This window comes from Mobula hypostoma, chromosome 6, assembly GCF_963921235.1.
Source record: "Mobula hypostoma chromosome 6, sMobHyp1.1, whole genome shotgun sequence".
Lineage (NCBI taxonomy): Eukaryota > Metazoa > Chordata > Chondrichthyes > Myliobatiformes > Myliobatidae > Mobula > Mobula hypostoma.
Window position 1 is genome coordinate 127853885 of NC_086102.1, and position 27705 is coordinate 127881589.

At 45.8% G+C, this 27705-nt stretch overlaps 1 long non-coding RNA gene across 2 annotated transcripts in view; it reads left to right on the forward strand.

The window, feature by feature from the left end:
• LOC134348382 (uncharacterized) overlaps positions 1-8584 on the forward strand; it is a 51709-nt gene extending 43125 nt beyond the window's left edge. Inside the window, exon 3 of one of the 2 annotated variants that reach the window (XR_010018409.1) lies at positions 8299-8584. This is a non-coding gene — a long non-coding RNA (uncharacterized LOC134348382). The remainder of the gene's footprint in view (positions 1-8298) is intronic. The other variant, XR_010018410.1, reaches the window with a different exon arrangement.
• The last annotated feature ends 19121 nt before the right edge of the window (positions 8585-27705 follow it).

The following is a 27705-nucleotide window of genomic DNA, read 5'->3' on the forward strand; positions in this document are numbered from 1 at the left end:
GTGGTCACTATTCCCAATATGCTCCCCCACTGTCATGCCTGTCACCTGGCCTGGCTCATTTCCCAAAACCAGGTCCAGTATGTCCTCTCCTCCATTTGGACTGTCCACATACTATTTGGAGAACCCTTCTTGAATGCACTAAAGAAATCCCAGCCCATTCTATCTATTTCATATTAAGGAAGTTGCTATCTATACTGGGGTAGCTAAAGTCCCCCACTATGACAACCCTGTTGTTTCAGCACCTTTCCTCAACCTGTCTACATTTCTATTCCTCCACCTCTCGGTGGCTTTGGGAGGGGGTTGGGGTGGGAATGGCTGCAATCTGATTCGATCAGTGTAATTGCACCTTTCTTATTTCAGAGCTCCACCCATACCATCTCTGTGGATGAGCCATTCGGTATGTCCTGAGTATTGCTGAACATTCTCCCTCATCAGTCTCATCAGCAGTGCAATCCCTTCATCTCTTTTACCATCTGCCCCCTATCACATCTAAAACAATTACACTCAGCAATGTTGAGCAGCCTGCCCTGTCCCTTACACGGCCAGCTCTCTGTCATGGTAATAACATCGTAATTCAATGCAGGGTCTAAGATCATCCTTCTTGCCCGTAATACTCCTGACATTGAATTAGCCTGTCCTGTGCTGTCCTTCCTTTCGGTCTTACTTATCACAGTTAAACAACGCTGAGTTTTACTTCGCTAATGCTAGAAGGGGATCTTTAGGCTTCCCCTCATCCCGTGTTACCAGTCATTGCACTTACCAGATTCTTGATCCTCAGTTGAAAAGTTTCTGTGACTGAGCCTTGCTGAAATACAAATACACCCAGTTGTTACAATGCATTGCATGAAGATATTCCAAGACACAAAAATGGACACAGATATTCAGGGGGTGCTATTATATAGAGATGGATGGCGATTAAGAGTCTGACATTCTGAATAATGAGAGAGATAGAGACTAAAAGGCAAAGAGGTTTGCAGCGTAGGGCAGGGATGCCTGTTACAGTGGATAGAAGATAGATGGGACAGCCAGGATTAGAATCTGTGTCTTCCCCCTTTAAATAATAATAACAATGCACTTTTCCGTAGTCCAGTGTTCTTTGCTTTCATGTAGTTAACTATTGGCTTGCTATTTCCTCCATGGTGTGGGAACGTGGGAGTGGGGCATTTAAACCCTTGAATTTCTTCCACTAATCAAATTGATCATAGGAGATCTGTGACTATTCATCCATAATCACTTAATGCTTTTGAACTAAAATCTGCCAATCACAACATTGGAGTTAACATCAACATGAGAAATTCCACAAAGGCTGAAAATCCAGAGCGGCATACACAAAATGCAGGGGGAACTCAGCAGGCCAGGCAGCAACTAGGAACATGATGCGTTGTTTCAGGCTGGGACACTTCGTCAGGACTAGAAAAGAAGGGGGAAGATGCCCGAATAAAAATGTGGGGGGAGGGGATGGAGGATAGGTGAAGCCAGGTGGGTAGGAAAAGTCAAGCGGCTGGAGAAAAAGGAAGCTGATACGAGATAGGAGAGCGGAACATAGGATAAAGGAAAGGAGGAGGGGACCCCGGTGAGAAGAGGCAAGAGGCCAAAGTGGGAATTAAAGAAGAGGGAAGGAGCACGAGAAACTTTTTTTTATTTGAAAGAGAAATCAATATTCATGCCATCAGGTTGGAGGCTATCCGGACAGAATATAAGGTGTTGCTCCTCCACCCTGAGGGTGGCCTTATTGTGGCACAAGAGGAAGCAAATAAACTGCCATGTTGGAGCGGGAATGGGAATTAGAATTAAAAGATTTGACCACTAGGAAGTTCCGTTTTTGTGGATACAATAGAGGTATGCGACGAAGCACCCAGATTAAGAAAGGTCTCATCAGTTTAGAGGAGGCCGGATTGGGAGCACTGGACACAATAGAAGGCCCAAGCAGGTTCGCTGGTGATGTGTTGCCTCTTCTGGGAGGACTGTTTGGGGTCCTGAATGGAGGTGAGGGAGTAGGTGAATGGGCAGGTGTAGTACATAAGCCGCTTGCAGGGATAAGTTGTTGCAAGGGCGTGGCTGGGGACGAACCCAAGTGTAGGACACAGGCGCTGAGGCAGAGTCGTGAGGCGTTAGCACCACCATGAACGGGGATCCAGGAGAGGCTTTACACAGAGACAAGGTTCACGTAGAGTATCCAGGAAACAATGGGGAACTTAGAACTGACAGTTCTCAGGAATCAGGAAACGAGTTTTTCTCACACTAGAGTCGACCAATGAACTGGCAGCTCCTTGTTGTGATTACGGGGTTTTTATCCTGCATTTACTGATGGAAGGCAGGTGTGTGTAATTAGTGGAACTGGGAATGATTGGAAATTGGACGAGGGGATTGAGGCCAGTTACTGAGGTAATAGCAAGATGGGGAATTGCTAGATGGGACCACAACAGTACCCCCCTCCCCAAAAAGGGAGCCTCCAGGTGATCCTCCAGGCTTGTCTGGATGGTCCCAATGAAAGTCCTGGATGAGGGAAGGATCCAGGATGAAGGAGTGGGGGACCCAGGAACGTTCTTCTGGACCGTACCCTTCCCAGTTTACCAGGTATTGGAAACCCCTGCCCCGACGGCGCACATCCAGTAGCCGTCGGACGGTGTATGCCAGATGGCTGTCGATGATACGGGAAGGTGGGGGAGTCTCAGTCGGACACAAGAGGCTGATGGAAACTGGCTTTAATTGGGAAACATGAAAGGTAGGGTGGATGCGCATAGATCTTGGCAGTTTAAGTCGGACTGCTGTGGGATTGATGACCCTTTCGACCTTGAATGGTCCCAGGAAGCAAGGGGAGAGTTTCCTAGGCTCGTTTCTGAGCGGAATGTCCTTGAATGAAAGCCACTCCATCTACCCAGGTCGATACTCAGGCGCTGGAGTCCGGTGTCGGTCGACCGTCTTTTTATTGTGATTTGCTGATCTGTGCGTCTCCTCCCAAACCTTGCAGCATCGATCGATATGGGCCTGAACAGATGGCACCGCAATCTCCTCTTCTTGCGCAGGGAACAGCGGGGGTTGGTACCCAAGGGAACACTCGAAGGGAGACCTTCCAATGGCAGAACTCACCAGAGAGTTGTGGGCGTACTCAACCCACGGAAGGTGGTCTCTCCAGGTAGATGGGTTGTTTGCCGTTACACAACGTAGCGTCGCCTCCAAGTCCTGGTTGACCCGTTCAGTTTGCCCGTTCGTCTGTGGGTGGAAGCTGGATGACAGGCTGACTGAGGCACCTAAGGCTTTAACAGAAGGCCTTCCATACCTGCGAGACGAACTGGGGACTTTGATCAGAGACAATGCCCGCGGGGATTCCGTGGAGGCAGAAGACGTGGCGGACAAGGTGGTCTGCGGTTGCCTGACCAGAAGGGAGTTGTGGGGAGGGCTAGAAAGTGCACCAGCTTGGAGAACAGGTCTACCATGGTGAGGACAGTGGTGTTTTCACAGGAAGGGGGTAGACCGGTGACGAAGTCTAGGGTGATGTACGACCAGGGACAGGTAGAGGACGAAGTAATCCCGCAGGTGGCTGATGAGAGGCTTTTCCACGGGCACAGGTGGAACATGCCGAGACATGGGAACGGGTATCCGCCTGGACGGAAGGCCACCAGAAGTGTCTTTTCAAGAGAGCCAGGGTCCGATCACTCCCGGGTGGCAGGCAAACCGAGATGTGTACCCCCACTGGAGATCCTGGGATCTGATGGAATCTGGCACATATAGGCAATCGCCGGGTCCATTGGTGGGGTCTGGATCTTCCCGTTGGGCTTCCTTTACTTTGGACTTGCTCTCCCAACTGAGCGTTGCCACCACGCAGGATGGTGGGAGGATAGTCTCTGGGCTGGAAGTGTCCTCCTTGGAGTCGTATTGGCGGGAGAGCGCGTCCGGCTTCCCGTTCTTGGACCCTGGACGGTATGTGAGGGAAAACTTGAACTGTCCAAAAAATAATGCCCAATGGGCCTGGCGGGAGTTCAAACGTTTGGCAGTCTGAATATAGCCCAGGTTCTTATGATCAGTCCACACAACAAATGGATGTTCCGCCCCCTCCGGCCAGTGCCTCCATTCTTCCAATGCTAGCTTGACTGCCAGTAGTTCCCGATTCCCCATGTCGTATTTCGGCTCAGAGGGGGACAGTTGACAAGAAAAGAAGGCGCAGGGATGAAGTTTTTCATCTGAACTTGATTGTTGGGACAGGACTGCTCCTATCCCGGAGTCAGAGGCGTCCACCTCAACAATGAATCAGATCCGAATGGACCGGGATGGGAGTGGTTGTGAAATGCCTATTCAGGTCGATGAATGCCGAGACAGTTTCGGAGTCCCAACAAAAAGGTGTGGTAGGCGAAATAAGCCGAGTAAGGGGGGGCTGCCACTCGACTGTAATCTCTGATAAATCGGCAGTAGAAGTTCGCAAACCCCAGGAATCGTTGAAGTTGTTTGCAGGTCGTGGGCCTAGGCCATTCTTCCACCGCCCGGATTTTCTTGGGGTCTGCTCTCACCTGCCTGCTTTCAATGATATAGCCCAGGAAGCTGACCAAAGGAACGTGGAACTTTGGTCTCATTTCTCCGCCTTCACAAATAACTGGTTTTCCCACAGTCTCTGGAGGACAAGATGGACATGGTGAATGTGTTCTTGGGGGCTGCTAGAAAATATCAAGATATCATCTAGGTAAACAAATATGAAGTGATTAATAAGTCCCTCAGCACATCATTGATTAGGGCTTGAAAAACGCCGTGAGCATTGGTGAGGCCCAGAGGTTTATCAAAGGCCGTCTTCCACTCGTCCCCCTCCCTCATCCTGACTAGATGGTAGGCGTTACGAAGGTCCAACTTCGAGAAGATAGTGGCTCCATGCAGTGGTTCAAATGCTGAACTAGTGAGCGGTAGTGGGTACTTATTTTTAACTGCTATATTGTTTAGGCCTCGGTAATCAATACAAGAACAAAGTGACCCATCCTTCTTTTCTACAAAGAAGAAACCGGCGCCTACAGGGGAGGATGAAGATCTACTAATGCCTGCCATGAGGGACTCGCTAATGTATTTCTCCATGGCCTCTCCCTCCAGTCGAGATAGGTTATAAAGATGACTGGTGGGTAGTGAGGCCCCAGGGAGAAGGTTGATGGCACAATCATACGGGTGGCGTGGAGGCAGGGAAAGAGTCCGTTGTTTACTGAATACCTGTCCCAGGTCATGGTATTCTGTGGGGACTCTGGACAAGTTGAGGGGTTCCAAGACAGACGGGGTCGCGGTAGTCTCCCTGGGAGATGGGGCCGACCGCAGACAGTTGGCGTGGCAAAATGGGCTCCAGCTGGCTATCCTCCCGGTAGACCAGTCGATGTGGGGATTGTGGTGGTTCAGCCATGGGTATCCTAGAACTACCGGGGCTTGAGGTGAGTGGATGAGATTAAACCATACCTCCTCTCGATGGTTTCCGGAGAGAATCAAGGTCGGGGCGGCGTACCATGGGTCACCCGAGCCAGCAGTTTTCCATCCAGTGCCCGGGCCTCCAGTGGGGTATTTAGCGGCTCACGAGGTATTCTGGCCTGGGAGGCTATGTCTTCGAACAGCAGATTGCCTTGGACACGGGAATCCACGAAGGCGGATAGGGACCGGGACTGTTGTTGGTAATTCACGGTAGCCGGGATCTGCATCCAGGTTTGGGGAACAGAAGGGAGGGTCATTGGACTCACCAGAACAGTAGGAGCGGGAGCTCTGTGAGGAACAGAGGGGAGAAAGAAGTTAGTGCTGGTAGAAGATGGTAAGGTGGGACATGGACTGACCCGAGGAGCGGGGCGACTGTTTTTTTCTCTCAGACACTCTTGAAGTCTATTATCTAGCCTGGTGGCCAGAGAGATCAGAGAGTCCAGGCTGTCCGTGTCATCCCCCGCTGCCAGTTCATCTTTCATCTTATCTGAGAGGCCCTGTCGGAACACCTCCCATAGGGCCTCATCATTCCACCCTGAGTCGGCCGCTAAGGTTCAAAACTCAATGGAGTACTTCACTATGCGAACCCTGACAAAGAGTCAGCTAGCGTCTTGCGGCACCCTTACCGCGAATGGGCTGTTTGAAGACCTTTCTCATTTCAGAGACGAAGGAGGGGAAGGAGGAACAAACCTCTGGTTGGTTATCCCATATCGCGGTGGCCCATGCCAAGGCATCCCCTCGTAACAGCCCCATGATGTACGCAATCTTTGGTCTATCGAAGTGTACATGCATGGCTGTAGCTCAAAGACCAAGGAGCATTGTAATAAGAAGGTCCAGCGCCTCCGTAGGTCCCCAGTGTAGGGTTCTGGCTCGGGTACGTATGGCTCTCGAGGGGATTGTGTTGCCGATCCCAGGGGCCGATCCCTGGCTGTGCGGTTTGGTCAGTCGGGGTTCTTGGAGGGGACTGAGTAAAGGAAGCGGATGCCCCATCCACTTGTTCACTGACCTTCCAAACATTCATGGATAGTGTAGAAAGGTTTTCTGTGACCTCCCTGAGCAGCTGGTCATGGGCACCCTGTAAGTTCCCTGGCTGACGAGGGCCTGTATCACGGGGTCCGTGACCACTGGGTTCATTCTTGGCCAGTTCGTTCTGTTGCAAGGACGTGGCTGGGGATGAACCCAAGTGCAGGACACAGACGCTGAGACAGAGTTGTTAGGCGTCAGCACCACTGCGAATGGGGAACCGGTATCCAGGAGAGTCTTTACACAGAGACAAGCGTCACATAGAGTATCCAGGAAACGATGCGGAACTTAAAACTGACAGTTGTCAGGAATCAGGAAACAAGGTTTACTCACACTAGAGTCGACCAATGAACTGGCAGCTGCTTGTTGTGATTACAGGGTTTTTATCCTGCATTTACTGATGGAAGGCAAGTGTGTGTAATTAGTGGAACTGGGAATGATTGGAAATTAGACGAGGGGATTGAGGCCCAATTACTGAGGTAATAGCAAGATGGGGAATTGCCAGATGGGACCATGACATAAGTGCCTGGAGGGATGAATGGACAAGGGAATCTCAGAGGGAGTGATCACTGCAGAAACAGAGAGATGGGCAGAGGTAAAGATATAGTTGGTGGTAGGGTCCCTTTGGAGATGGCACAAGTTGCGGAGAATGATGTGTTGGATGTGGAGGCTCATGGGGTGGTAAGTAGGGACAAGAGGAACTCTATCCCTGTTAAGGCAGCAAGAAAATGGGGTGAGCATGGATATTCAGAAAATGGACAAGATGCGAGGAAGGGCAACATCAACGGTAGAGGGACGAAAATCCCATTCTCTGAGGAAGGAGGACGTCTGTGATGTCCTGGAAAGGAAAGCCACCACCTGAGAATAGATGTGGTGGAGACAAAGGAACTGAGAAAAGGGAATAGCATTTTTACAGGAGACGGTGTGGGAAGAGGTATAGTCAAGAGAACAATGGGAATCGGTCGGCTTATAAAAGATATTGGTCAACAGTTTGTCTCCAGAGATGGAATAGAGTCAACGTAGCTTTCATCATTGTTTGCCACGGCGTGCAAAATGTCCCCCTCCCTTTGCAGGCAGGAGCATTTCCTAGAGCCACTTTTGAATCCTGGCTCTAATGTCTAAACTGCCTGCTGGCTGAAGCTGCCTGGGTGAATGAAAGTAGTTTTTTTTTTAACCTGCTGTGTCAATTCCCTTGAAAAATCAAGTCAAATTATTCTTCAACATTCTAAACATCAGTGAATACAACCCCAGTTATTCTCATAATTTAACTTTTGGATTCCTTGTATCATTCTGGTAATCTGTGTCAAATTACACATCCTCCTAAAGCTGCAGTGGTTATCAAATGTCTGCATCACCTTGGAGCAACAGTGAGAAGTACTTCTCGTTTACATGCACCTCATCAGATGTGAGTGGCTGGAAGTCTGAGCATAGTCTCTTCATGCTCAGGATCAATTGGCAATTGTCACTTGAGTCTTTCTACTCGCTTACAGACAGTTCAATAAAGCCAGAACAGTGTCAGCTTTGAACTGGCAAGGATAATTCCAGCAGATATCAAGGGGAACGTCTTCCTCATCAAATTTTAACCATTCCTTCATCTGTTTTATTATCTTCTTCAATCATCTTCACAGATGGGCAAAAACCCAAGGGCAAAATATTTCTTTGGGCGCCTGTAAAAAGTGGCCTTTATTCATGTGTAAGGGTTTCTTCTTTTATGTTACTGCTAAGGTGAATAAATTGGCTTCTCTGTACTGTTAACCGCTGAGACAGTGGTTCTCTATAGCAGTATGTCTGGATTATAATTGGTGATAACGGGACTTGTATTCATTTGTTAACCAACTGGGATAGATGTTATTCTTTCTGTCTAGTGTGAAAGCTGTTAGCTGCGCGGGCTTTGGGGAGAAGGCGTGAGGAGGATGAAGAGAGAAGATGTGACTTGAGGAGTCGGTTGCCGGACCCGCTGGGCCTGGGCTCGGGGCAGGAGCCCAGGGGTCGATGACGAGTGAAGGAGGATCAGCGACAGGGAATCCATGAGCTCCAACATTTGTGCACTGGACACGTTGATGAGATTTTTGGCGCCTTTTATCTGTTTTCTCTTTTCTTTTGTTCTCTACTAACCCCATACTTAAATAAAATCATACTTGTTTAACTGCAGATTGTGGACTGAATGTTATTTCAGGGTACTGATGTTACACAGGGGACACAACACACAGCATCCACACAAACTTGATTACCCAGTTTGGCGGGGCCGAAGGCTCCCCTCCCCAGACGGAAGCGAGCTGAGCGAGCCGGAGGCTTACTGGGGGCTACACATGTTCAAGTTGTTAAAGTGGGTACTTGAATCTACCATCCTACACAAGCACTCGATGCATGATAATACCAAAGAATATAAACTCTATACCACCCCACTCTCACCCCTCACATCCTAATCCAATAAAACCACTTGCAGAGCCACATATTTAAATCATATCATGAACATAATGTTTGTGGGGCTCAGTTACTCACCAGAACAAATTCTTGAAGGATGAAAAAATCCACGAACATCAGCTTTTATTAATAATACATTGGTTTTAATATATGGTGGAACATCATTCGGGTTTGATCTCGTCACATTAACAAAATGAATATTAAGTCAGATAAAATTAATTAACAAGGCCTAGTTGAAAGGAGAGAAGGGGGAGCTGTGAAGAGTGAAAATTCCAGATTTTGGATAATTCAAACAATGGCCACCAATGATGCGGGAAGCAATATGGAGCTGGACAAGAAGCCAGAGGCAGATCTGACCAGCTTGTGAAGTCATGTCACAATTTGAATGCAAAGACAAGTTTAAATCTGGGTTGTTGCAGCCAGTGAAAACAGCAGTGTTGGGAGAATTGGACAATGGAAGTTAGGAAATAGGCTGAAGCACATGGGATTGATACTCTGTATTGGCTGCACAGAGCTGTGAAGTAAACCAGGTGTAGGTGTTTAGATGTTTCTTCAGCAGTGTCCTTTCTACCTTAGACATCGTAAATGGGACAAATATAGGATTAATGTGAAAGGTTGGTGAGGAATTGGAGATCTGAGGGCCTGTTTCCATGTTGTTTGGCATTCAAGTCTGGTGACCAAGAAAGCTACAAGAAGTCTAGGTATGATCTCCAGAAAGCCATCTCATGGGCCAAATGGCAAATCTGGAGCAAACACGAATCAATGAAGGATGCTCCAACAGTTGTGGCAAGGCTTGGATACTTTCAACTCTGATAAAGTTAAATTAAGCGGCGTAGGAGAGAGCAGGACTTCACTTCCAGATGAGCTCAATCCTTTCTATGCTCGCTTTCACAGTCAAAACATGGAAGCACTATCATAAACTCCACATACACCAGTGATCCTATGATTTCAGTCTCTGAAGCTGAGGAATTATATGTAGAATTAAAAGGGCTAGAACCTCATTGACTTATTGGCAGCTTGACAAGTCGTTCTGTGAGAATAATGTATGAATAAAAAAGTGTTTGTTCCATGAGAAGCTTCTCGGTCTACCCTTATCTGTATGTGATAACAATGTATAATAGCGGCTCCACACGGTGTCGGGCACGTGGCCAAGTGGTTAAGGCGTTCGTCTAGTGATCTGAAGGTCGCTAGTTCGAGCCTCAGCTGTGGCAGTGTGTTTGTGTCTTTGAGCAAGGCACTTAACCACACATTGCTCTAGTGTCTGTGTGAGGAGTGGCGCCCCACACAGACTTCCAATCTGCACCTTGTAGGGCATGAAAATGCCCGACGCAGGCCCCTCATGGTCTGAGTCGATGTTCCCTCCCCCACACAGTATTCTGGGCTCATCTGGCAGCAGAATTTCTCAAGCTCGGTGAGCAGAGACTCTGTGTTGCTGAGAATGCAAGCTTGCTAATAAACAATATGTACTTTTAAGTAAACTGTGTTTGACAGTTATTCCCTGGGTCTGAACCTAAAGGCCTCTGCTAGAGAGGCAGATCGACAAAGCCAAAGTGTGAGCAGTCTTCAGGAGGGTGAACCCACAAAAAGCATCCGGCCCAGTTGGGGTCCCTGGCCACGTACTAAGGACCTGTGCTGATCAACTGGCTAGTGTGCTCACTGAGATCTTTAACCTCTTGATTTGGCAGTCTGAGGTACCCATCTGCTTCAAGCAGGCTTCAATTATACCAGTGCCCGAGAAGATTGTGGTGACCTGCTTCAGTGACCATCACCCAGTAAATTTACATCCTCAGTGATGAGGTACTTTGAGAGGTTGGCGATGAAACATATCAACTCCTGCCTGAGAAGCGACTTGGATCCGCTCCAATTTGCCCACCGGAACAACAGGTCCACAGCAGATGCCATCTCTTTGACTCCTCACAACCCTGGGACACTGGACAGTCAATTCAGATTGGCAACAACATCTCCTCCACAATCTCCATCAGCACAGGAGCACCACAAGACTGTGTGCTTAGCCCCCTGCTCTACTGCTTTACACTTATGACTGTGTGGCTGTACAGCTCCAATGCCATATTCAAGTTTGCTGATAACACCACTGTCGTTGGATGAACTGAAGTTGGTGATAAATCAGCATATTGGCGGGAGATTGAAAATCTGGCTGAGTGATGCCATAACGACCAAAGTGCTGATTATAGACTTCAGATGAAGGAAACCACAGGTCCGTGAGACAGTCCTCATCTGAGGACCGGAGATGGAGAGGATTAACACTTTAAATTCCTCAGTGTTATCATTTCAGAGGACCTGTCTTGGGCCCAGCTCATGTGCAATTATAAAAAAAAGCATGGCAGTGCCTTTGCTTCCTTAGGAGTTTGCAGAGACTCACCATGACATCTAAAACTTTGACAAGCTTCTATAGATATGTGGTGGAGCGTATATTGACTGGCAGCATCACAGCCTGGTATGGAAACATCAGTGCCCTTAGACCATAAGACCGTAATAAAACCATAAAATATAGGAGCAGAAGCAGGCCACTTGGCCCATCGAGTCTGTTCCGCCATTCAATCATGGGCTGATTCAATTCTTCCAGTCATCCCTACACCCCTGCTTTCACTCCATACCCTTTGATGCCCAGGCTAATCAAGAACCTATCTATCTCTGCCTTAAATACACTCCATGACTTGGCCTCCACGGCCGCTCATGGCAACAAGTTCCACAGATTTACCACCCTCTGACTAAAGCAATTTCCCCGCATCTCTACTCTAAATGGACGTCCTTCAATCCTGAAGTCATGCCCTCTTGTCCTAGACTCTCCTGCCATGGGAAATAACTTTGCCATATCTAATCTGTTCAGGCCTTTTAACATTTAGAATGTTTCTGTGAGATCCCCCCTCACTCTCCTGAGCTCCAGGGAATACAGCCCAAGAGCTGCCAGATGTTCCTCATATTGTAACCCTTTCATTCCTGGAATCATTCTCGTGAATCTTCTCTGAACCCTCTCCAACATCTGTATATCCTTTCTAAAATAAGGAACCCAAAACTGCACACAATACTCCAAGTGTGGTCTCACGAGTGCTTTATAGAGCCTCAACATCACATCCCTGCTCTTATATTCTGTACCTCTAGAAATGAATGCCAACATTGCATTCGCCTTCTTCACCACCGACTCAACCTGGAGGTTAACCTTTAGGGTATCCTGCACAAGGACTCCTAAGTCCCTTTGTATCTCTGCATTTTGAATTCTCTCCCTATTTAAATAATAGTAGGCCCATTTACTTCTTCCACCAAAGTGCATGACCATACACTTTCCATCATTGTATTTCATTTGCCACTTCTTTGCCCATTCCCCTAACCTATCTAAGTCTCTCTGCAGGCTCTCTGTTTCCCCAACACTACCCTCTCCTCCATCTATCTTTGTATCATCAGCAAATTTAGCCGCAAATCCATTAATCCCATAGTCCAAATGATTGATATACATCATAAAAAGCAGTGGTCCCAACACAGACCCCTGTGGAAGTTCACTGGTAACCGGCAGCCAGCCAGAATAGGATCCCTTTATTCCCACTCTGTTTTCTGCCAATCAGCCAATGCTCCACCCATGCTCATAACTTCCCTGTAATTCCATGGGCTCTTATCTTGCAAAGCAGCCTCATGTGTGGCACCTTGTCAAAGTCCTTCTGAAAATCCAAGTACACCACATCTACTGCATCTCCTTAGTCTACCCTGCTTGTAATTTCCTCAAAAATTTAAGGTGGGTTAGTCAGGCAGGATTTTCCCTTCAGGAAACCACGCTGACTTTGGCCTAGCTTGTCATGTGCCTCCAGGTACTCCATAATCTCCTCGCTAACAATTGATTCCAACAACTTCCCAACCACTGATGTCAGGCTAACAGGTCTATAGTTTCCTTTCTGCTGCCTCCTACCCTTCTTAAGTAGCAGAGTAACATTTGGAATTTTCCGGTCATCCGGTACAATGCCAGAATCTATCGATTCTTGGAAGATCATTGTTAATGCATCTACAATCTCTCCAGCTACTTCCTTCAGAACCTAAGGGTGCATTCCATCAGGTTTCAGGAGATTCATCTACCCTCAGACCATCAAGCTTCCTGAGCACCTTCTCAGTCATAAGTTTCACTGCACCTACTTCACTTCCCCGATACTCTTGAATGTCCGGTATACTGCAGATGTAAAATCCTACAAAAAGTAATGGTTACTGCCCAGTCCATCATGGGTAAAGCCCTCCCAACCTTTGAGCACATCTATATGAAACATTATCACAGGAAAGCAGCATCTATTATCAAAGACCCCCACTGCCCAGGACATGCTCTCTTCTTGCTGCTGCCATCAGGAAGGTGGTACAGGAGCCTCAGGACTCACCACCACTAGGTTCAGGAACAGTTATTACCCCTCAGTCATCAGGCTTTTGAACCAAAGGGGAAAACATCACTCAATTTCACTTGCCCCATCATTAACATGTCGAACGACTGGCATCCTGTGGGACTCACCTCAATAATAAGCAAATGCTTTGAGAGGCTGGTCAAGGATTACATCTGCAGCTTGCTACCGCCCACACTGGACCCCCTACAATTCACCTACCAACACAACCGATCGACAAGTGACACAATAGCCACAGCTCTACACACCATCTTTACACATCTAGAGAAGAAGGATGCTTATGTGAGAATGCTGTTCTTGGACTACAAGTTCAACGTTCAACACCACAATTCCCTCCAGGCTTGACAAGAAGCTCAGAGACCTTGGCCTTCACCCTCTCTTGTGCAGCTGGATTCTGGACTTTCTGTCAGATTGCCGGCAGGTGGTAAGAGTGGGCTCCCTCACCTCCACCCCTCTGACCCTCAACAAAGGTGCACCTCAGGGCTGTGTCCTAAGCTCCCTCCTCTGTATACCGATGACTGTGTCGCCACCCACAGCTCCAATCTGCTAATTAAACTTGCTGACAACACTACATTGATTGGCCTTGTTACAAATTACTATAATTGCACATTGCTCATTTAGACGGAGGCGTAATGTCAAGATTTTTACTCCTCACATACGTGAAGGATGCAAGAAGTAAAGTTAATTGAATTCATTTCAAATATCCCCGCAACCAATTGCCAAGAAACAACCTCTCCCTCAATGTCGCAAAAACAAAGGAGCTGATTGCAGATTACAGGAGGAATGGAGACAGGCTAACCTCTATTGACGACAATGGATCTGGGGTGCAGAGGGTGAACAGCTTTAAGTTCCTCAGCATGCACATCACCGAGGATCTCATATGGTCCGTACATACCAGCCGCGTGGTGAAAAAAGCACAACAGTACTTGTTTCACCTCAGACAGTTTGGCACAAGTCTCCAAATCCTAAGGACTTTCTACAGGGGAACAATTGCCAGCATCCTAACTGAGTGCATCACTGCCTGGTATGGGAACTGTACTCCCTCAATCGCAGGACTTTACAGAGTGAGGTGCAGACAGCCCAGCACATTTGTAGATGCGAATTTCCCACTATTGAGGATATTTACAGAGACAGGTGTGTAAAAAGGGTCTAAAGGATCATTGGAGACCCGAGTCACCCCAGTGACAAACTGTTCCAGCTACTACCATCTGGGAAACGGTACCGCAGCATAAAAGCCAGGACTAACAGGCTCCAGGACAGCTTCTTCCACCAGGCCATTAGACTGATTAACTCACACGGATAAAATTGTATTTCTATGCTATATTGTACATACTATTTATTACAGGAAAAGGAAAGGTATGTCACATCCGGAGTTTCTCCGGTTAGCGGACGATTTCCCTCCACGCCTCTCTGACGTAGTGGGGAACCACGTACGAGACAAGTTACAGCAGTGGTTTGCCATTGCCTTCTGTCGGGTGAGTTTCCAAAGAGATCACCAGCTCGTAACCCAGCACGGATGGAAAGCGTGCAGGGGAGTCGACTGGATTCGAACTCGGGACCTATCGTCCCGAAGTCCGACGCTGATGCCACTACGCCACCAGCCGGGTCAATTATTATAAATTGCACGTTGCAAATTTAGACAGAGACGTAACGTAAAGATTTTTACTCCTCATGTACGTGAAGGATGTAAGAAATAAAGTCAATTCATTTCAAATATTCCCACAACCGATTATCTCACTTTCAAGGACTCTTTATCTCATGTTGTGGATATTTATTGCTTGCTTATTTATTATTATTATTATTTGTTCTTTTGTATTTGCAGTTTGCTGTCTTCTGCACTCTGTTTGAATGCCCTATTTGGGTGGTCTTTCATTAATGTTGTTACGGTTATCACTCTATGGATTTATTGAGTATGCCTTCAAGAAAATGAATCTCAGGGTTGTACATGGTGATATATATGCATTCTAATAATAAAAAATTACTTTGAAGTTATTTAACAGATTTACCTTCACAATGTCAATGAGATGGAAGTGGGTTTGGCCCAGAAGTCTCTGTGCTTCACTGGAATGTTCAAATCCCAAGAGCTCAACTACAATTATGTTCCTCTCATCATTCTTACGCTTTGGAATCTGCCGGACAGGGAACATTACAGCAGAGGGATATAAAAGGAAACAGATTTTTCCCTAAATTTCTTTCCCTCCAGTCTGGTGGCTCACTGTGATACCTGGGCAATGAAGTACTTGACCTCCTCAAAGGGAATAAAAACTTGTGACTTCTTCAGCTTCATGAGATTCCTTGGCTCAGTGCACTTCGTGATGCGACCCACTGTGATTTGGATCATCAGCTGCATGTTCCTCTTCAAAACCACTGCAGGTGAAGCTACCTAAGGAAAACCAACCACCTTCAAAAACTGGTGCGGTCCATCACCTGGTTACTAGGTTGAGGGGATAGCGTGGTCGCGTAATGCTATTACAGTGCCAGCTGTAAGATGGGGGTTCAATTCCACCACGGTGTGGAGCTCCCATGTACTTCCCATGACCATGCGGATTTCCACTGGGTGCTCCGGTTTCTTCCCACATTTGAAAGATGTACGGTCAGGGTTAGTGAGTTGTGGGCATGCTATCTTGGTGCCGGAAGCAGGCAGACATTTACAGGCTTTCCCTAGCACATCCTGGGACTATGTTGACATCATTGACGTATTGCACTGCATGTTTTGACATACATGTCACCAATAAGGCTAATTATTAATCTTTTGTCTTCTTTCTCCTTCTCTGCTTTCACTTATCACCCTCTTTTCTCTGTCTCACAATGCTGTCTCCTGGCTCTTTCTGCTTATCATCCTTTAACCCTTCTCTCCCTCCCACTTTCCTCTTTATGCTGGCTGTCTTCCCTCTGCACTCTAAGTTCTGATGCAGGGCTTCATCCTGAAGCTCTGACAGTTCCTTCATCCCCACAGCTGCTGCTTGACTGCTGAGTTCTTCCAGCAGTTTGCTCTTTGCTCCAGATTCCAGCATCTGCAGTCTCCTACATCTGCACCAAGTCACACTTGCTAAATAGCAGAAGGGGTATCAGACATACACAATTAGTAATTTTAATGTGATGGGAGAATCAAGGCAAATTTAACTAGTATAAAATTATAGATGAATGAGCATGTTTTACAAAGATGGCAAAAAGTTAACAGATATAGAGAAAACAAACGTAGCGAAAATATTTTGACTTCTATAAAAACCCAGTTAGACTCCAGCCTTATGGCCAATTGACTGGGACATTGAGGAACAGATGTGCAGGCTGATTAGAGTTGTCATGGGTGACTTCAACTTCCTTAATGAAGACTGAGACCTCCTATGGCAAGAGGTTAAGGTAGAGGAGAATTTGTTAGGTGCATCATAGAGGGTCAGTATGAGAGGAGATGTCATAAGGTAGTGCTGGTGGCCGACTCAAATGCAAGACACAGACACTGAAGTGCTAGGAACAGGAACAGGACTAGAATTAGGGATGTGACTGGATGCAGACGAAGAGCTGGGACAAGAACACAGACTTGGGCTACGACTATGGCAAGGAAAGCGGGACCAGGAAAAGGAACTGGGACTGGGAGCTAGGAGCCTGGGCTAGGACTCCAAGCTGGAAACTGGACAAGGACCCTGGAACTAGGCGAGGACATGACGTGGCTACAGAACTGGACAAGGCTTGGGTTCTTCATGGCTTGGGTTCCTCGAGGCGAGGACATGACGAGGCTTGGGTTCAGACTCCGAGCCACAGACTGGACAAGGACCCAGAACCTGGGTCTTGACTCGGGCTCAGACTCCGGAACTAGGCGAAGACATGACGTGGTCTTGGGAGACAGGACTAGGCAAGGCTACAGGACAGAACGAGAGACTCCTGGGCAAGACAAGGGAACTCCAGCACAGGATGAGGCACATGGACAGGACGAGAACACAAAGCCTTAGCTTGGACAGGACGAGGTTCTTGGACGTAGCTTGGACAGGACAAAGTTCTTGGACGTGGCTTGGACAGGACGAGGGAACTCCAGCACTGGGCTGGGCAAGGTACTTCTGGGCTGGGCAAGGTACTGCTGGTCTGGGCGAGGCACATGGACAGGGCGAGAACACGAAGCCATGACTTGGTTGAGGGAGAGACAGGAATGCAGCGCTTTGTTGAGGGAGAGGCAGGAACGCAGAGCCTAGAGCCTTGGTAATCTTGACAGAGAGGAACATGGAACACAGAGCTGGGACCCCTCCTTGGAAACAGGATGTAGGGCTGGGACTCATACACAGAACACTGAGAGACAGATCTCCACTCAAGTTTGCAGCAAACTGCCGGACCTACCCAGCGGAGACGAGGGCACAAAGAGACGGTTCCCAACACCAGGTAGCGGTAAACGGCTAGACTTACCTAGCAAAGGCATGGACACAGAGATGGTTCCCAGCGCTAGGTAACAGAAAACAGCCGGACCTACCTAGTGAAGGCGTGGACACAGTGACGGATCTCAACACTAGGTAGCGGCAAACAGCTGGACCTACCTAGCGAAGGCGTGGACACAGAGACAGTTCAAAACAATGATAGATATTTCCTTATCTTGCTCCGGTGGTTGAACTTGACAGCGGTGCAGGTGAGGCGAGGCAAGGCAAGGCTCCAAGCGAGGCAAGGCAAGGCGAGGCAAGGCAAAGCTCCAAGCGAGGCAAGGCGAGGCAAGGCAAGGCTTCAGACACTGGTTGCAGGGCAAGACTTCAGGAGGAAGGCAGAGAAGGGATTCAGACAGGGAGTTTGGACAGGAAAAATCCAGCAACTGAAGCTGAACCAAGGAGCTATTTATGTAGCCAGCCCAAAATGTGAATCAGCTGCCTCAATTAGAGCACCAAACAGAAAAAGGGAAAACCTGGAATAAGGAATGATGGACCGGACCGTGAACCGGAATCCGTACTTCATGGACTGGGCCATGACAGGAGGGGCCAGGCTGTCCCAGTGTTGAGAAATGAGCCTGGCCAGTTGACTGACTTTTCATTTGGAAAACAGTTAGGGGTTAGTAATTGCAACTACATAAGTTTTAAGATAACCATGGATAAGGATAAATATGGACTTTGTAGCATTAAACTGGGCAAATTATTAGGGAGGGACTAGGGAGTATTAATTGGGAAGAGCTGTTTTTGAGCAAGTCCACATCTGACATGTGGATGGTGTTTAAAGATCAAATGCACAGAGTACAGACAAGTACACTCCAGTAAAAAGGTAGGACCCGGATTATAAGGTAAGGAATCTTGGATATCGAGAGAGATGGTGAATTTTAGTCAAGAAGGAGAAGGAAGCGTAAGTGAGGTTTAGGAAGATAAAATCAAATGGAGCCCTTGAGGATTATGAAGTAGCCAGAAAAGGACTCAAGAAGGGAATTAAGGGAGCCAGGAGGGGCTATGAAAAGTCATTGGCAAGTAGGATTAACGAGTTTCATAAGGCAATTCATACATATATCAAGAGCAAGTGGATAACTAGAGAGAAGCTAGAACCACAAGGATAAAATGGAAACGTATTCTTGGAGCAGAGGATATAGGTCGAGTCCTGAACTTTGCAATGGCATTTACTGAGAAGGACATGGAGGATAGTGTGTAGCCTGTTAAATGTTAGGGCATTTTGGGATACAAGAGTGCGTAGAGTTGTATCTCTTAAAGGGCATTAAGGGTGCACAAGTCCCTAGGGTTTGATGGGATATACAAGTTATTGAAAGAGGCAAAACATGAGACCGCTGAGGTCTTGGCCAAGATCTTTACCCACGGGTGAGATTCTAGAAGAATGGCAAGTAGCTAATGTTGTTCCATTGTCTAAGATGGGAAATAGGGATAATGCTGAAAACTATTGACTGGTGAATCTCAAAAAATCAGGAAAGCTTTTGGGGAGGATTCTTAGGAACAGGATTTATGAGCATTCGTGAACAAACAAACAGTTAGCTTGACTTTGTGCAGGGCAAGTCATGTCTTACTAACTTGATTGTGTATTTTTGAGGTGATGAATGTGATTAATGAAGGTAGAGCGCAGGTATTGTCTACATAGATTTTAGTGAGGCTTCATCAATACATCTGACTCCACTGGCTACCCACCCTCCTACCACAAGAATCAGCACTCCTCTCTCCAAATATAAAATCTGTCAGCTCCCTAGCTGTCCCACAGGTCAGCTCCGTTTCAGACCACTCATAGATTGAAGCCAGGAAGGAATCTACTTCATTTTATAAGCTGCATGTAAACCAAAGTTTCCAGAGGTGAGAGGAGATTGTCTAACTCATTGAATCTTCCATCAGAGAGGAGAGATCTTTAAAAATCAGATTGCTAAAAATACCAGGAGAATTTTAATTAATATTCCAGCCGATGAAAAGGATACAAGTGTTTGTAAAGTCCTTGCAGTGTTTAATATGAAAGGCTAAGCAACCAACCTGCAACAAAATTTAAAAGTTATTCAGGTCAGGTTTTGCAGTAGTGATTAGAAGAAAATATCCAGTTCATATATCTGGTAAATTTACAGGTTAACTCTGCACAGGATTACATTGAGCCAATTCTAATATATCAGTATTTAGGCGCTCGCTGCAAGTGTGGTGCAACAACATAAGGGTCACATGGTAACGCAACAGTTAACTCAATTGCTTTACAGTGCCATCGATCACCAGTTGGAATTCAATTCCCACCGCTGTTTGTACGTTCTCCCCTTAACAACATGAGTTTCCTCCAGCTGGTCCAGCCTCCTGCCACATTCCAAAGGTGTGTGGTTAGGGTCAGTGAGCTGTGGGCATGCACTGTTGGCCCCAGAAGCATGGTGATACCTGCAGGCTGCCCGCAGCACTATCCTTGGATCGTGTTGGCCATTGGCACAAAAAGACACATTTCTCTGCATGCTTCAATGCTTCAATGCACACATAACAAATACTGCTAGTCTTTCTCTTTATATTTCTCCTACTTCCTTCAAAGCTCCAGTAATTTTAAGCTTCCCTTTAAAGGCATTGGGCTGTGGCATTAATATATTTCAGGGATTGCTTCAGTGGGACATTTTTCTCTGTCTCACTCTCTGCAGGTGCTGCCCAACTCAGCGTTTTCTGTTTTTATTTCAGATCTCCATCATCTGCAGTACATTTGATTGTCGTTTTCTGTGTTAATGTTTCTCCATGTATTCTGCACAACAGTGAGCTTCTGCAGGTACAGGTAGTTCTGTTATAATGCAATAGTTAAAATCACAAGAAACTTCACATTAAAGAAAGTCACACATAGCATAGTCTTTCTCAAACTCTTTGCCCTGGAGGAACCCTTGAAATCATTTTCAAGTCTCAGTGAGCCCCTGCATAAAACTTATGATATCTACAGCTCACTGTACATTAGCCTGATCAGTAAGTTGTAGATATAATAATCCAAAAATAATTGTCAATGCTCTGAGTAGAGAATGAATTTTTAGTCAGCCTTCCTCGAAAAAAACAGGCAGTCAAGCTTAGCTTACCTTTCTTGAAATTAATCCTTCTTTCCCTTTAATAAGTTTTAAAAACTCATAAGGCAAACATAATAATTTCTGTTAAATAACTTGCTTAACCCAAAAGAGGGTTTAATTTTTCTAAAGGTAGGCTCACGAGATTTAATTTAAATGCAGTTTGTAAATTGCTTCTAATTAATGCCATTTACAGCATGAAAATTTATTGACAATGTTGAATAATAAAGTTACTAAAAACCAAAAGCCAAAGCGATATGAATAAAAATACAAGACTTTGAAAACACATTTTCTTACTAAGTGACATGATCAGGCTCAAATATAGGCCTAGTATGTGAAACCTGTGCTTGTTTTTTGCTGCACAAATACTCATTTCAGGGTCAAACTTGAGATAAGCACACACGGGTTTCACCCTTCAACTGAAATGAGACGATTTCTATCCTTGCTCTTGATGTTTGTTAAACAAGAAAAAGCTTGCTCACGTATATAAGAATAGACAGTAGACAATAGGTGCAGGAGTAGGCCATTGGGCCCTTTGAGTCAGCACCGCCATTCACTGTGATCATGGCTGATCATCCACAATCAGTATCCAGTTCCTGCCTTATCCCCGTAACCTTTGATTCCGCTATCTTTAAGAGCTCTATCCGTCTCTTTCTTGAAAGCGTCCAGACTTGGCCTCCACAGCCTTCTGGGGCAGAGCATTCCATACATCCGCCACTCTCTGGGTGAAAAAGTTTTTCCTCAACTCCGTTCTAAATGGCCTACCCCTTATTTTTAAACTGTGGCCTCTGGTTCTGGACTCACCCATCAGCAGGAACATGCTTCCTGCCTCCAGAGTGTCCAATCCCTTAATAATCTTATATGTTTCAATAAGATCCCCTCTCAGCCTTCTAAATTCCAGAGTATACAAGCCCAGTCGCTCCAATCTGTCGACATATGACAGTCCTGCCATCCCGGGAATTAACCTTGTGAATCTACACTGCACTCCCTCAATAGCAAGATGTCCTTCCTCAAATCTGGAGACCAAAACTGCACACAGTACTCCAGGTGTGGTCTCACCAGGGCCCTGTACAGCTGCAGAAGGACCTCTTTGCTTTTATACTCAATTCCCCTTGTTATGAAGGCCAGCATGCCATTAGCTTTCTTCACAGCTTGCTGTACTTGCATGCTTGCTTTCAGTGACTGATGTACAAGAACACCTAGATCTCGTTGTACTTCCCCTTTTCCTAACTTGACTCCATTTAGATAATAATCTGCCTTCCTGTTCTTACCACCAAAGTGGATAACCTCACATTTATCCACATTAAACTGCATCTACCATGCATCTGCCCACTCACCCAGCCTGTCCAAGTCACCCTGCATTCTCATAACATCCTCCTCACATTTCACACTGCCACCCAGCTTTGTGTCATCGGCAAATTTGCTAATGTTACTTTTAATTCCCTCATCTAAATCATTAATATATATTGTAAACAGCTGCAGTCCCAGCACTGAACCCTACGGTACCCCACTGGTCACCACCTGCCATTCTGAAAAGGACCCATTAATCGCTACTCTTTGTTTTCTGTCAGCCAGCCAATTTTCAATCCATGTCAGTACTCTGCCCCCAATACCATGTGCCCTAATTTTGCCCACTCATCTCCTGTGTGGGACTTTACCAAAGGCTTTCTGGAAATCCAGGTACACTACATCCACTGGGTCTCCCTTGTCCATTTTCATAGTTACATCTTCAAAAAATTCCAAAAGATTAGTCAAGCACGATTTCCCCTTCGTAAATCCATGCCGACTGGGACCAATCCTGTTACTGCTATTCAGATGTGTCATAATTTCATCTCTTATAATTGACTCCAGCATCTTTCCCACCACCGACGTCAGGCTAACCGGTCTATAATTCCCTGTTTTCTCTCTTCCTCCCTTCTTGAAGAGAGGGACAACATTAGCCACCCTCCAATACACAGGAGCTGATCCTGAACCTATAGAACATTGGAAAATGATTACCAATGCATCCACGATTTCTAAAGCCACCTCCTTAAGTACCCTGGGATGCAGACCGTCAGGTCCCGGGGACTTATCAGCCTTCAGACTCAACAGTCTATCCAACGCCATTTCCTGCCTAATATAAATTTCCTTCAGTTCATCCATTACCCTAAGTCCTTTAGCCTCTATTACATCTGGGAGATTGTTTGTGTCTTCCCTAGTGAAGACAGGTCCAAAGTACCTGTTCAACTCGTCTGCCATTTCCTTGTTCCCCATAATAAATTCACCCGTTTCTGTCTTCAAGGGCCCAATTTTGGTCTTAACTATTTTTTTCCTTTTCACATACCTAAAGAAGCTTTTACTATCCTCCTTTATATTCTTGGCTAGTTTACCTTCGTACCTCATTTTTTCTCTGCGTATTGCCTTTTTAGTTACCTTCTGTTGCTCTTTAAAAGTTTCCCAATCTTCCGGCTTCCCACTCGTCTTTGCTACGTTATAACTCTTCTCTTTTATTTTTATACTCTCCATTACTTCCCTTGTCAGCCATGGCCTCCTCTTACTCCCCTTAGGATCTTTCTTCCTCTTTGGAACAAACTGATCATGCACCTTCCGCATTATTCCCAGAAACACTTGCCATTGCTGTTCCACTGTCATCCCTGCTAGGGTATTGTTCCAATGAACTTTGGCCAGCCCCTCCCTCATAGCACCATAGTTCCCTTTGTTTAACTGTAATACTGACACTTCCGAGTTTCCCTTCTCCCTCTCAAATTGTAGATTAAAACTTATCATATTATGGTCACTACCTCCTAATGGCTCCTTTACCTCGAGGTCCCTGATCAAATCCCGTTCATTGCACAACACTAAATCTAGAATTACGTTCTCTCTGGTAGGCAGTTGAAAACTGCGGCAAAATGTTCGTTGCTTTCCCATGAATGACAGGATACTCTTCATTTGTCCAGGGGCTGGGCAGTAAATCTCATCTTGAGTGCATGATCAGGCTGCAGCTCACAAAGTTCTTCCTCTTCTCTCAAAGCACCCAGCAAAATCTGGCCTACTATTTTCTTGAAAGTACTCCTCCAATTCACCTTTCAGCTCAAACACCCTGTTGAGAACTTTTCTTCTGCTAAGCCACCAGATTTCTGTATTAGTGGGAGATTGGTGTGCACTTTGTCCAGCTTTTCACTTTTTTTAAAAACATTTCTCAAGTGAATTGGTCTTTGTTGAATAAAGTTAACCATTTTTATAGCATCATCCAGAACTCTTTTCATTTCATTTCCAAGAGTTTTTGACATCAGCACTTTTCTGTGAAGAAAGCAATTGTGACAACGTCAAGATTTTCTATTTTTACAAGAGAAAAGAAACCTCTCCTGGAGCCTACCATTGATGGGGCACCATCAGTACAGATGCCAACACAGTTCCTCCAAGACAGACCTTTTGTTTCCAGATAGGAAGACAAAACATTCAATATATGTTTTGGGCATTCCCTTGCTTGTTTTGGGCAGCTCTTTGCAACAGAAAATGTTTTCTTGAATTTCAGCATCATTTACAAATCTTACAAGTGCTAAAACATGAAACTTATTGGTGAAATCTGTTGACTTATCAATTTGGATAGAAAAGCTGCTGGTTTTCAGTTTATCTTACAAAACCTCCCCAGCATCATGTGACATGTCATCAATACATTGACTTATAGTACTGCTTGGGAGCGAAACTTTTCAATTTCTCATACTGCATCTTGTCCTAGCATTTTACTCACTATAATTTTATATGCTGGCATTATTAGGTTCTCACCAACTGCATAACTTTTCCATTACACTGGTAAAGCTTGTTCGCTCCCATAAGTCAGTCAGTCAGCAGCATGCAAGGGAAAGCTGGGGGAGGTAATTCAGGAGGGAGAGGCTGACGTCACAGCCCAAGTTGGATGAGTCCATTCAATGCTCAGAAAATGCACTTCACTTCAGTAGGTCCTCATCAGCCTATGGTCCTCCTCTCCGTGCAATACAGTGCTCACCAATATCAACTGCTTCCCATATCTTGTATCAAAACCTGAGACTGGACTCAACCAAATAAACACAGTCCTACTGTGCATGACCATACAGGGCTGCGGGATCTCTAACGAGATTGTTAATGGGATTGCTCGGTCACTGCAAACCACTGTGAGAACTTTGTCGCGCAAAGTTCAAAAAACCATGTTTATTTTTTTTAAGTCACTACCTCTTGCAGAACCCTGGTTGAAAACCCTTCTATAGCAGAACAAGCTGTAGCTGCCTTCAAAGCACAGACTAAAACAGATTTTCCCAATCCCTCTATAACCAACGTGGCTTGCTCAATACAGATAGTGTTCCCTAACCCATAGGATCATAATACGTTGGAACGGAATTAGGCCATTCAGCCCATTGAGTCTAGTCTGCCATTCCATCATGGCTGATATATTATCCTTTTCAACCCTATTATCCTGCCTTCTCTCGGCAACCTTTGACACCCTTACTAATTAATAACTATCAACCTCTCCTTTAAATATACCCATTGACTTGGCTAATATGGCTATCTGCGGCAATGAATTCCACAGATTCACCACTCTCTGTCTAAAAAAAAATCCCTCATCTCTGTTCTAAAGGGTCATCCTTGTATTCTGGGGCTATGCCCTCTGGTCCTAGACCCCTCCACTATTGGATCCTTTCCACATCCACTCTATCTAGGCTTTTCAATATTTTGACAGGTTTCAATGAGATCCCCCACTCTTTCTTCTAAATTCCAGTGGGTGCAGGCCCAGAGCCATCAAATACTCCTCATATGTTAACCCTTCCATTCCTGGGATCATGCTTGTGAACCTCCCCTGGACCCTCTCCAATGCCAGCACTCCTTCCTTAGACAGGTGGCTCAAAACTGCTCATAATATTCCAAACAATGCCTTATAAAGCCTTAGCATGAAATCCTTGTTTTTAGGTTCTCATCCTCTCAAAATGAGTACTAACATTGCATTTGCCTTCCTTACTGACTCAACCTGCATCAATTAACATATAACTACCTCATGTTATGGAAAAATGCATTATAGGAGAATTGCCTGTATCAATAAAGGAAGGTTGTCATGGAACGATACAAGACAGAAAAAGGCCCTCCAGCCCACAGAGTCTGTGCTGCTCATCATACACCATTTATACCATCCTACGCTGATCCCATGTAACTATCCCCACTTTCCAGTCAGCTCCTGGATTCAACTACTCCCCTACATATTTAGAGGCTAATTAACCCACCAGCCCACACAGGTTTGGAATGTGGGGAGAAACCAGAACACCCGAGGTAGGGACCGATGCCAGGACATCAAAGGCATTGACAACGAAAGCGATGCAGCAATTCAACTCACTGGCTCATCCACAGGTGAGAGCGTGGCCCCAGAATCTGAACTTGTACTTGGTTCTTCAGCTTTTTCTTCCTCTTTCGGAAATCCCATGAAACGCTGTGGGAAGATGTCAAAACTGTTAATTCCTTGTACCACACTGCACTTCAGTTGCTGATGACAAATGTCCCCAGTTGAAAAGAATGCCCATCGGTTTCTGGAGAGGGAATTGCTTGGGATGTGGGCAGGGAAGAACAGTGGGATACTCCTCCTGGGCGAACAGGTACCTTGTGGCTTATCACAAATCGCATGATTAAAACTGATACTCTGAGTGAAGATTAAGTTGCCATTTCAGGTCATTAAGTTATCTGATCAGACCACAAGCATGTTAGCAATGAACCGCTGGGCGTTTCCAGCATTTTTAAATGTTAATCCCTTGTCACTGTTACCAAGCAGAATCAGGATGGCAAGTCACACAACAGGGTCATGAAGGAAAGCTAAAAGAAGAAAGGAAATTCAGTTTAGGGAGGGAAATTCAGGCCCTGGGAAGCCAAAGCTGGGACCACTAGTGGCAGAGTAATGAAAATTGTGGAGTGGTGGTGAGGAGATGCCTGGAGAACTGGAAGATGATGAAGTGGAGCGATTTTATTTTAGACTAGGAGCCTGCATAGGTCAACGAGCCTAGGCACTACAAATGATAGTTCTACACTAAAAAAACAGAGATGGAAAAAGGACAAGAACCAATGAGAAAAGTGAAATCCCAAGCCTAAGGTGGTCACTTTGACAAGAAAATTATCTAATGGGAAAGACAGCTACCATACTTCCTGTACCAAGCACCTTCCTTTCAGAGCTAGACTGTTACCTTGAGGACTCCAGTTTCCTTGTGGATATAGCTGACAGTTGATGATGCAGCAGAACTCTGGTCTTTATCGTCTGAAGGGGTCTTAGACATGCCATGGATTATCTTGTATAATCTGCTGTCAGATAATCCTAAATGAGTTGTACTGCTTTGAGAAGGATTCAACTGCAGCCTTGTAAGGCTGTTTTGAACAGAGCTCCTTGACTGTGGTAAATATAGTGCATCCATGGCTCAATTGTGAGAGGCAGGAGATTTCCAGAAGTTATTTGCCCTGCTTCTCAGCACAGAGCTGGACCAAACAATCTCCCCTCACATTTTCTGACCACTGGCTTTCTCTAGTTTGTGCAGTTGTTTCCTTTGAAAGCTGGTAACCATGGCATCATTTATAACATCACAATACACATTCCAAATCTGTTCCTGGATCAAAGGGAACACTGATCAGAAAGGGTAAGGTTTGCAACCTATCACAAGCACTGACCAGTTCTTTTCCAGCATGTTTTAGCTCACTCCATTAATATCTCAGAAGTTACACTCCCATTGTTTATTGGATTCATAGCACAGAAACGGACTACTCAGGTCAATTGGTTCAAGTCATTCTTTATGACGTTATGTCTTTGTCCTAACACTGTCACACAACCAAACCCAATTAAATTTAAGGCAGCTTTTCTTCTTCAAAAATCTCCTTCTTAAGCCTACCCTCCGCCACCTCCAGTCCAAATTCCAAGCGGGATATTTTGGAGGATCAAGAACCAAGCCCCAACTCTTTCCCCTCTGGAGTTCTCATTCATCCACTAATATTTGCTTTAAAATACCATATGGT